The 11,636-nt window shown below is 39.7% G+C and overlaps 1 protein-coding gene across 1 annotated transcript in view; it reads left to right on the top strand.

Annotated features, from left to right (window-relative positions):
• The first annotated feature begins 105 nt into the window (after window positions 1-105).
• The window catches only part of LOC108886033 (chondroitin sulfate proteoglycan 4-like), a 36,415-nt gene continuing 24,884 nt past the window's right edge, over window positions 106-11,636 (top strand). Inside the window, 3 exon segments of the mRNA XM_051072832.1 lie at window positions 106-179; window positions 623-691; window positions 5,856-5,991. The gene's annotated coding sequence lies outside the window, so the exon portion shown is untranslated.

Below are 11,636 nucleotides of genomic sequence, written 5' to 3'. Positions count from 1 at the left end.
CAATCGTAGCGGAGGAGGCGAAAAATCGAAATCACCGGTGATTCTGATTGGCTGGCACGCCGTCCGTCGACTCCTTTCTTTTTAACCGCAGCCAGAAGCAGCGAATGTTTTTGTTGGAGAACTGAGATGAGGAAGGTGTAAGGTTTCCTCCCGGAATGTGTTTGTGTGTGTGGCTACAAGTAGGTCTCAGTCACTTAAAAATCAAGAGTTTGTTAAAGTATAATTTTCTAAGCTGCTTTATTGTCTTTTGGTAAAGTTTTATGTTATAAATAATGTGAGAACTGCTAGTAGGATTTCAGATATCAATTGCAACACACTGATTAACTCCACCTGAGGAGAAACATTGGGGTAATTCTTGAACATTTTTTTGTTGGCTCAAAGGTGCTATATGTATATTTTTGATATTGCTATATAGCCAACATTAGCATTCACATTAGCATAACAACACAAAAGGTGAGAATACACTATAGTCAGACTGAGGGCAGACTGGACGCTACAGTGAGTGGTATTACCAAGCAGGATAGGTCAAGGCTAGCTGGTTGGCATGCTAACATCTGTAGATGAAAAGAAGTGATAGAAATAGAGGCAAAACAAGAGTTAATGCTGACATTGCTTTCCACAGCTGGAGACAGCTCTTGGCAAGTAAAGGAATGAAGTTTGATGCTAATCTCGCATCGTTTCTACAAGATTGGTAAGTTCCACTATGTTCAACAGCTATTCATTAACTTAATTAACACCTATAGTTTATGAGAACCACAGAGTTGGCTGATAATTCTCTGTGGGTTTGTAACTGTAAGCACACTGTAAGTCACTGGGACAATTGTTAGTATTTTATATATTGACTAGTGCAGCTTTAATTATTTGTTACAGTTGCATTATTGATGTGTGGTAATGACGTTAAATGTGGGGTTAATCAGTTATTGGTGGTGGGTTGATACTATGGTGGTAAGCTACAACATCAAAGATTTCAGTTAGTTTGTAACCCTGTTATAGCACATGGCACTTTTAGATACATTTAAGTGGGCCATTCATACAGATTCTTGCTCAAGTAATAAAATAAGAGGTATATTAATATATATTAGGTATATATAAGAGGTTGTATCCCCTCACACAAAAACTCAATCTGTAACAGTACCTGACTGAGTAAATCTATAAACACAGATTTTAACTCAGTGGTAGTGTTTACATTATTCAACTCAGCAGGTGGGATAGGCAAAGTGGTAATTTACAGGATTTCTCTGTATTTACAGGAAGTGAATTAATTGCATGTTGTTGTATTATTTTTTTTTTCAGGAATAAGAGATAAGTCTTGATGACAGTAATATCCGATAGGGTTTTGAAAGGATTTCACAAGTCCACAAGGTTTCTAATAAACAATTACTCAACCCATAACACAAAGTTATCCTTAAATTGAAGTGAAAACATGCAGATTAACAAAATTAGGTTTTCATGTAACAATAGGAATGTGAACAGTGACTCCTGTTCTACTCGCATGGAGTCTGACTCGCATGGAGTCAGTATTGGCCTATTTTAGGCACTGGCAGGGTTAAAATAGGCTCACTTGGAGCAAAATTAAGACTTTTTTTTTTTTTTTACCTTGTCAGAATATAAAAACACACCTTCTCCTTTCTAAATCTCCTTTTCTAAATGTTTAGAATATACTCCAAATATATATACTATGCTCTTTCCAACGGTCTAATTTAATCTGAAATATGGTAATTAAAGCAAGGTGGGTGCACACCATACCCACCCCCTCAACTACCACTGCACCGCTGCCATCCACCTTAGCCCAGTCCAGTCCTTTTCATTGCGTAAACATCAAATTACATAAACACAGTGTTAGATTTACAGTACAGCTGGGCCCCGAGGTTGTGGGCGGTGCTCATTTTTTTGATCACTGACGCCTCTTACATTCTGACACATCACCACTCAGGAGAGAATAGCTGATCTTTCAGGCTGCAGGGTTTTCTCATTTCAATAACCCAACTCCTACACCAGGCACCTGAGTGCACAGCTTCCGGCTGCGGTCAGTTGTGTGTGGATCACAAATCCACTGAAACAAAAGTAAGGCATGCACACACCGGCACACACACACACAAGTGTATGCCTCTTCTTCCGGTGGTACTTGACCGTAGCAACGCTCAGTGAGGGCCCTTATGGGATTTGGCTTTTCGATTGGCTGCTTGACGCCCACAGCTGCCAGAGTGCTGTTGAGGATGACTTCCTGTCAGAGTGGCAAATAAAAATCAAGGATGTCAGTCTTAATGACTTGTGGCTAGCATGAAATAACCATCACTCCCACTATGCCCCAAAATATTTGTTTTATGCATGTGTTTGGCATACATTTATTTGTATTTTTTATGTTCTCAGTGGCAGCCATAACTACCACATAAAATAGAAAAGAGAGAATTAGCCATTCTCTGTCTTATTGTATAGTTTAGGTACTTAATTGTCTCAGAGTGTGATAATGGAGATACAGGTTGGTAACATCCTGCAGGGTTCAAAGTTACAAGCTACAAACTCGTGAAATGAAAAGACTGAATTTGTATTGCTTTTGCTGCTCACGTTTTCTACCCAGATGATGGTCAGATAGTGAAGAGAAGAAAAACTAATCTGTGTCCCTATGTAAATGGACAGAGCTGATGTGCAGGCGTTTAGCGTAAAGGTCACTTTGTTTAAGTTTCTCTATCTGCAGGAAATAAACCAGAGAGACACTCATTATCTTGCCTACACATCTCACTCACAGTTGACGCAACAGATGTTCCTCATTTACACATAATTTATCAAAACTACTCATGCAGTCATTGAAAGCATAATCAGGAGGACGAATGTAGGAATCTTGACCTTGATTCTTAGTTACAGCGTCAGTATTGACAGAAAAATCTGATGCAATGCAACTGTAAATTCACAGTAAACCCCCTATGATTAGAAAATAAGTTAGGAACAGACATAGGTGAAATAAAAAATGTGTGATTTTTAAATTTTTTTTGGAGATGTACCTATACCTTGTCTTACAGATGAAGCCTGCACTGACAGGTTTAAGTGGTTGACTTTTCCAGGGTACTGGTCGTGAAATTAACATTTAAATGTCCGAACAATGATCCAACACTAAATTCAGATAATAATAAATTCAACTCAACAGCCATCATGGGAGCATTGAGCAATGAAAGATTAAAAGCATGTAGACAATGGTGGGAAATTTTTGAAATAAGGCAGAGTCAGTGTATGTGTAATCAGCTGTAATATGCATATTGCCTTGTACTGGTGCATAAAAAACACAATTTCCAATTATAAGCTGTACACCTGTGCGATGAAACCCACAATACACCTGTATTATTTTATCATGGCTATTATATTAAAGCAGCTACAGACTCTATTCTTCTCTATTCATCACATGACTCCTTGTGTATGAAAGAGATTGCTCATAGTGATTAATCCAAAAAGAATTTTCACCAAAAACTCTGCAGTTCCCTTCGACTCCATGAAGAATTTTTTCAGCTCATTGTTTTGGTCGCGTGCCACAAATTTACTGTTTTGTTCGACCATGATCATAGCATCAACTTTGGCAACAGCAGGCAGCCATTGTCAAAGAAAAAACTAACTACAAGCAACTCTTTAATGAAGCATTTAGCAGCTGAAGAGCCAGATATTTCCCCTAGGAGTTGGTGTACTCCAGTAGATTCAATAGTAGACTTACATTTATCACATGACCAGACACATGATTTCAAATTAATTCTAATATTGCTCTGTGTCTGCAGGATGTGTAAATAAGAAACAGTTTGACATATCAGCTTAGAAAAAAATCTGTTATTGCAGGTTTATTGTTTTAGGAAATTACTAGTGATAATATCTTGTACTGCATTACATTGAGCTATGTCTCTAATATTTTGTCCATATTTGTCCCATTTATTTAAGCATGTAATCCACAAGGCTTTGTCTGTTGGAAAAATTAAAAGGATTTTCTACTTTCTGCCCCAGTGGCACAATATAATCTTGTTTATTTCCGACTCCGCAGTAAAAATAAAACTGTCACAAAGCCTATCCTTTTGCCTATTTTTACCATGAGCACATTGCTTAACATCAAACCAGAGTGTTCAGAAGCTTCTGACTGGCAGTGTGTTTTGGATTTCAGGGAAATGGTGACATGGACAAAACAAATGATGTCAGCCACCAGCAGCGGCGACAGACCCGTGTGCTGCAGCGAGTGTGGGTGGGATTACACTGTGACAGCTGGGTGAGATCATTAGGGTTTGGGAAAAGCGGTGGGGGGATAAGAAGGGGGCAGAGAGCCCCAGATTCGGGGGAAGGGGAGGAGATGGGGTATAATGGGCTGGGGCGGAGGGGTGGCAGGCTTTTATGGTGACATTCTTTCCCCTGAGGAATGTAGGCGCTTGTATGTTGGAAAAATGCAAAGAAAAATGTAAGTTTAGCAAAGAAGGAAATAATCTCACTGTATAAAGGAAAATCCCAACATGCCTCATCTGCCCTTTTTTGTTTATATACATGAGATGCCAAGCATGAGGACAACTCAGGTTGAGAGGAGTAGTTGATATGTGGGGTATGTGAAGAGAGGAGGGATGAAAGGAGAAGACGGGTGGATTAGGGGGGAGAGGAAGACGGGTGACTCACTGGCTTCCAGTAAGAGGTCTGACTCAGCTACTGGAAGCCCCTTGACCCTGTCTGGAGACAATATGGTGCCAATAATCTGTGTTTTTCACTTTGCTGGAGAATAGAGAGACCCCAAAGGCTGCAGCGAGGGAATATGTAGGCTAACCAACAGCTGCCGCTTCTTTAATTTTTTGTAGAGTTATGGGTGAAATCTCACATAGGTCATCATAACCTAAACAAAACAGAGTTTGAATGATGCAGAGTAAACACATTCTTTTTTATATGTGCATTTCAAAGTTTCACCAGAGATGTGAGATCATCTAAACAACATATTAACACAACTCATTTTTTCCCAGCAGGACTCAACAGGGTGTCTCAGATCTGTTTTTAAGACACTTTGATTCCTCAAAAACACAGTTGCGTGAGTCAAATGCTCTTGGCCCCTTCATCATCACCCCCTCCCTCACCCCCCCCCACCCCATTCATGTGCTCATTGTTTCACTCAGTCACTCACACTCCTCTTTCCTACCAGTGATCTATCTTGCTTTTAAACCTTATGACCTCTGAATTGTGTGTTCCTATAGCGACGCTGAGATGGGAGAAAGAGGATCAATTTCACCCACGGCGACAGCAGCCGTGTAATGACAGGAACTGCTGATCAGAGGCTCCATTATGAGTCAGGCTCGCAGACAGCTGATCTGTGGATGCATGCCAACTTTTATAGTGCACAAAAATGTTCCTTTTTTGCTGGTTACCCTTTCTTTGAGCTTTTATTTGGTGAAATAAAAGGGAAAATGCAGGTGTTTGATTACGTAATTGGTGACTAAGGTTTGAACAGTCGTCACTCGTCATCTGTGTTTGCTTTCTCCTGCTGTTAACAACAGATATGAACATGTGAAGAGGCATCAAACCAAGCGAGAAGAACTGTTGTCTGCAAAATGTCCCCTTGTACCAAAAATCCTTTGTGTTTGGGTGTTCTCTGTACTGGGTATGGATAATGTTCTCACTACTAGGAAACTGCACAGTTCATCAGGAAGAGTTATATAACCCACACTAAAAGAGGAAACAAACAGAATTCAAGTAATCGCACCCTTAGTGAGAAACAACTTTGTAAGTGACTCAAGTTACTTAAATAACAGTCGAACAGCGCCGCGAATTTGAGGGTAAAATTGGTTTAGCCTGCTCTCAGAGTGAAGCCAAAAAGACACCCACTTCTCCTCATCCTCCTCTCCGTCTTTTTACTTCAGGTTTGACCCTCTGCCACTTTGTGCGGGACTTCTGTGATGGTTGCTGGTGATGGATGATAGTCGGACAGAGAGCCTGTTTCCTGGATGTGCCCCTAACTTCCATGTCACATTCACAGATATCCTCTTAGGACGGGAGGTATACACACACACACACACACACACACATATTCGCATACATGACCCACTTTCACATGCACATACACACACACACTTTACATCCTCTTTGGATAGACAAACCTTACATTCCTTACAATGACCCACATCTGCTTTACATTATTGTATAACATAGGTTATAGGAGACTGAAGCGAAACATTTCTAAATATCTGAGGGTCAAATGCCGATTTGTTTGACTTTTTTTCTCTGTTAGAGATATTTTAAATGCCTTACACTTACGGGCATACATTTGACATCATATTACAGCGCAGTGAGCACATAAATTATGAAAAGACGTAAAGCACCTAGTTCCCCTCAGACTAAATGTTCTGCCAAAAACTACACACTGTCTTCCAACAAATCCATGAAAAAAATGTGAATCACACTGCACAGAGAATTGCAATAAAGACCTAACCAGTTTTGCTATAGTGCACTGATGTTGCAGACACAGCCATGACTTGCACTTCTTTGGAAACTTGCAAAATCTTGTGTGGAAGAAATTTTCACAATTGTTCCTGTAGACTTTTGTCAATGAAGGAGAAATACAGATTTGTTTTTAAAGATATTCATATCCATGGTTACAGGGTGAATGAAACAGGTCAACACTGGACAATATGAGGCAGGCACTTTGCTTCATTGACCATGAGAGTTTAAGTAACATGGAATCTGTAGTTTCTAGTCTTGATGCTGGGAAGGCTTTTGAGCCTGTACAATGGGAGCATCTACTCTTGGTATTTCAGTGCTTTCGCTTTAATAACCAGGTAGTTGGATGTCTGAAATCCTTACATTGCTCCCCTACAGCCAGAATGGAAATAAATAGGAATTTATCAGTATTTCTTGAAAGTACACATCAACAGGGATGCATTGGCACAGGCAGTTAGAGAAGCAGAACAAATGTTTATTAGAAGTACTTCTAGCACCAAGTAAAAAAGCAGTAACCAGGAAATAGCTGCACAAAGAGTTGTTAACAATCCCTGACTGGACACAAACAGTTCAGAAAGTTTATGTTGTGGAGTGGTTGATGTGTCACTAAAACCTGTGAAAAACACAGGAAAAACTGAATTTCTCTCAGTGGTAGAACTGGCAGAAGTTTTGTCAAAAGTAGCTTAACTTAGCGTGAGTCAGAGTCATGGATCATAAGGTCCTCTGTGATTTTAAAGGACAATTATCAAAATATAAGATCTACTGACCTTGATACTGTGCTGTAAACAGTTTTCATTTCTTTCCCTGCCTTATACATGATGTTAATCATTTTACCTTAGCTTTGATGACCCTGTCTGCCCTTTAGTTTGTTCTGTTTTTGTTAAATAATTATAATCATAATCAAGTTTTAAAATATTCATATCCAGATATTCATATCCATGCAGGTGCGGCCTCATTGTGCATTTGTACTGTAGAGGTCTGACTCTGGTTCACAACCAGTTCACATCTCATTCTCTGGCATCTATCTCTCTCTCTCTCTCTCCCAGCCTTTCTTGGTCTCAATTATCTCTCCTCTCATGATCCTGTTTACTGTCTAATTAAAGCTGACGACCCATGAAAGGTAAATATTTAGGAGTCAGTGAAACACATATTCGTGTTTTTAAAGACGCAGCGTAGGCACCCTGGCTTTTCTTCCAGCTCTATATCTGTGTGAAGCTCCCACTTTCCTGCCTCCAAATCCACCCAATAAAGCGTTAAACCCAATAGAGGTCTGAGGTGGGATGTGAGCTGCCCACGCTCTTACTAAAAACAAAAGTAAAGATACATCTGGGAGTGAGCGCAGTCTGCGTGTGTTTTGATTTACTTCTGTAATTTCACTGTAGCTCCGGTGGTTTTACTGTAAACCACTCCTACACTGTCTGCAGATGTGGCACTGAATTTAGTGGGAGGGAATGTTAAGTGTATTGTGTGTGTGTGAGTGTGCATGTTCCTCTACACGTCCAAACCGAATGGGATTCTTTCTAAGGAACTGTGTTGGTGTTTTCAAAGCAAACTGACTTCATTCTTATTCACAGTAGTTGATTAATGACATCCTGCAGACTCCTAATAATGACTGAACAATCACAGAAAAAGTGCAAGAAAGTCTGATGCAAGAAACAGGAGATAGCTATATTTTCTTTCTTTACGTAATTAGCAGTGGTTCATGAATGAACATTAAAGCTGCTATCCATATTTCTATGTCTGTGTCGTATGTGAAGGTATCACTCAGAGTGATGAAGCCCACACACAAAACTCTCCAGTTCATAACTCTATGGAGCGCTTTGCATGCTTTGATTAAGGTGTCACATAGCTCAAAATATTAAACCCTCTTTACAATTTCAAAAGGCCATTTATAAACAAATTCTAGAATAGAGAGGGTCCATCTGTAAAGGTCTTGTTGCCTTGCCAACCAAAGTCCAGTGACTAATGTAACAATACTAGGTTTGCTCCATCATGGCCATGGAGGGTATGAGTGACTCGTGTAGTGTTAGTAATAACTGCAGACTAATTTATGGTCAGTATTTTAATCACTGCTCTAAGTTACTGCTCATGATGTCATTAGCTGTATTCAGACGTAACCACAGCATGATTTAAACACATCAGTGACGTCGTTACTTTCAAAAATAGGGAAAGTTTGTGGCTTGTTGTTGATTATGTCACATAATAGGTTCAGCAGAGGGCAGAGTGGCATTCTTTGTCAAGACCTGGTCCTTTAATTTGTAATAAAGTAATAAAGACAGTTTCTCACAATGTAGACAATAAAGGTCCCAACTGACTAATTTCCTTTATTGTGACACCTTATTATGCACCATAAATATTGTTGTTCATTGCCTCAAGAAGACACTGAACGATCTGTTGCACTTTATACATGTTTTTAAAAAACCACATCCAGTCACTGCAGTGTATCCTGTATCACATCTATCACTGTGACCCAGAATCTTTATGTTTTAACAAAGAGTAGAGCAACTGCTCACATTCCTTTCAATCTTCTACATAATATAGTGGATGTAACATCTATATTCATCCCACTGACCATATGTAAACAGTAAACCCCAACTGAGAGAAACGCAAAGGAATCTGCAAGCATCCTGGACTTTCTATTCATACTGTCAAGGATCAGTGAAAAACAAACTTGTTTTCACCCAGGAGCTGTATTGTTTCTCCACATGTGTTGTTGTGCTGCTGATGAATTCAAGCTCCCAGTCGAGTGCCGCGCAGCTGAGGGTGTTTATGTTGGCCTTTAGGTGCAGGTGCACAATTGAACCCCAGGGAAGGAAATGGAGGGGAGGGGTTTGAATGCAACACAAACAGGAAATAAGCCTTGTGTTCCCTCCTGCTAAGTGGCGTACACAGAGGGTTTATTCCAAACTTTGCCCTTGTGCAAGCTATTTTCAGGCTTATCTAACACAATATGCTTTGCCAGGAGCTTACATAACAAACACTGTTGAAAGATATTAACCTACTAAAATCATCTCAGTGTATTTTTCAATTCTCTCATTGATCGTATTTTTATCTTCACCCTGACTTTTGTTGGATTGAATTCAGACCAGAAATAAAGGGAGGTCCTGGCAAAAATACAACTGAAAGTTCAGGAAATGGCTTTTAAATTCAAAAAAGTGATGGAAAAACAAGTTCCTTTTTAAAATGTTCACATTTGTTTTTGGTCAAAGATTGGACAATTGTCCCCCTGGGGCCACTGTTCCTTTTTGACCAGACAAGTCTTCTTAGTGTTCTGAGTGAGAAAATTTGAAGTCATTCGATCCCAAAACAAGCAAATACTCAGCCTGGAGCAATAAAACTGTTAACCCCACATCACCAAAAGTGGAAAAAAAATGCAAACTGATATAAATAACTGGATAATATAAAAGAAAACATCCAATATGGTAACAAAATAAAACCTCTCCAGCAAAGAGCAAGATATAATAACAAACCTCAGAGCTACAAAACTACAAAAACAAGTCACTTCTCAGTTCAAAACATCCATTAAAAAAAGACCAAAATATGCAGAAAATGGCCCCTGAAAAAAAGGTTTCTTTCTTTGCCTAACCCTAACCCTAACCTACTCTGAAGATGAACATAGCATCACTGCTAAAATATAATTTGTATTTCATAATCTTAATGATTACTGGTTTTCATGATGATAAACATTGCCCTAAAATGTTAAAACTCTGCTAGGCTGCTACAGTATGTAGGTCTTAATGTACTGGGAACAGGGTGTATTTTCCTTGTGTGTGGGTCAGAGGGATGTCCTAAACAGTGTGGGAACAGGTCTTGGCTCTGAACAGGAAAGACATTAGGAACAACAAGCGTGTTGGGGGAGAGGGAGACAGACCATTGAGGGGGGGGGGGGGGGCGAAAGGAGAACACCCTCAACTTTTTATTCTTACAACAAAGCCCCTCCCTTCTCAAACAAGTGTAAAGTGGCCCCCTCCCAACAATAACTTCACTGCAGCGTGACACAACAATAAATAGTGCGTCACTAACGAGTCACAGCAAACATTCCTGCCTGTCTGCATTTGTGTGTCATCCATTTATTCCCGCCAGTTTGTTCAGATTTTGAAATGTGTTTTCAAACAGCCACATTATTATGGGAGGGGTCCTCTGTGTCTCTAGCTCTAATTTTCTCTCCAAACAGTTCGGACAGTTTGCTGACTGACTCGGGCATGATTGTGTTGTTGTGTTCCAACTATTATACAATCCCTTGAAATTGTTATTGCCTCAGTTTGACCTGGAAAATGTTGCCTTGCGGATGATTTGTGTGATCCTCTAAAGTAACTGATACTACAAGAATTTCAAGACAGTTTGCGGGTTAAGCAATAGTGCAGTCTGACTGTAACAAATGGTTTAGAAGTGGTTGTTTTATAATACCCGCATATCATCCAATGTCTGGTGGAAACATTACAGCTCTGAAATGTCAGGTTTTCAGGAAATTAAATGAAAAATCTGCTTTAATTCCAGCCAGACTGCCAAGTGTGTCTGAGTTTATCCAACTTGTGTTTCATAAGACTGAAGATGGTCTCAGTTCATAGATGAGCATCTAATCCTTCAATTGGATTGACTGATTTTCACATGAATATCAGGACAATGAGGTTTTCAGATAACAACAGTGACCTGTGACCTGTGATCTGAATCTAGGCCACAAACAGCTCCTCAGTAAACACCAGTGCCAAGAGGGAGGAAAGAGTTTGCTTGTTTTTGGAGTGAAGTGCCACTCCAGCTCCTCTCATGGGAGTGATTCATTCCTGTAGCAAAAGAGAGAGAGAGAGACAGAGACAACATAGAAACAGAAAGAGAGAGTGAGAGAGAGAGATGCAAGCAGGAAACCAAGTGAATATACAGTTTCATAAGTGTAAAAAGACAACAACAAATTTGTTCTTTGAACCATGACGTGGATGCTCCTAACCTCACTCACAGAGGTCCTCAATCCTTAATAGTACCTTAAGTTATTTTAACCCTAACCACAATGGTTCCCTAACTTTGCCAATGTAGTTATTTTAACCATGATCTTTCCTTAAACCCAACCAAATTGTTTCTGTTCTTACACCTAACCAAACCTTAACTGTAATCTTGTCACATCATAAAACCTATTTATTTTTCAGTGCTGTATAAGGGCTCTGGAAGGCTCAGACAAATAATGTTGTCTTGTCAGCAGAAACATCAGATCA

This window comes from Lates calcarifer, linkage group LG9 (genome assembly GCF_001640805.2).
Source record: "Lates calcarifer isolate ASB-BC8 linkage group LG9, TLL_Latcal_v3, whole genome shotgun sequence".
Classification (NCBI taxonomy): domain Eukaryota; kingdom Metazoa; phylum Chordata; class Actinopteri; family Centropomidae; genus Lates; species Lates calcarifer.
This window is presented reverse-complemented; position numbering and strand designations above follow the sequence as displayed.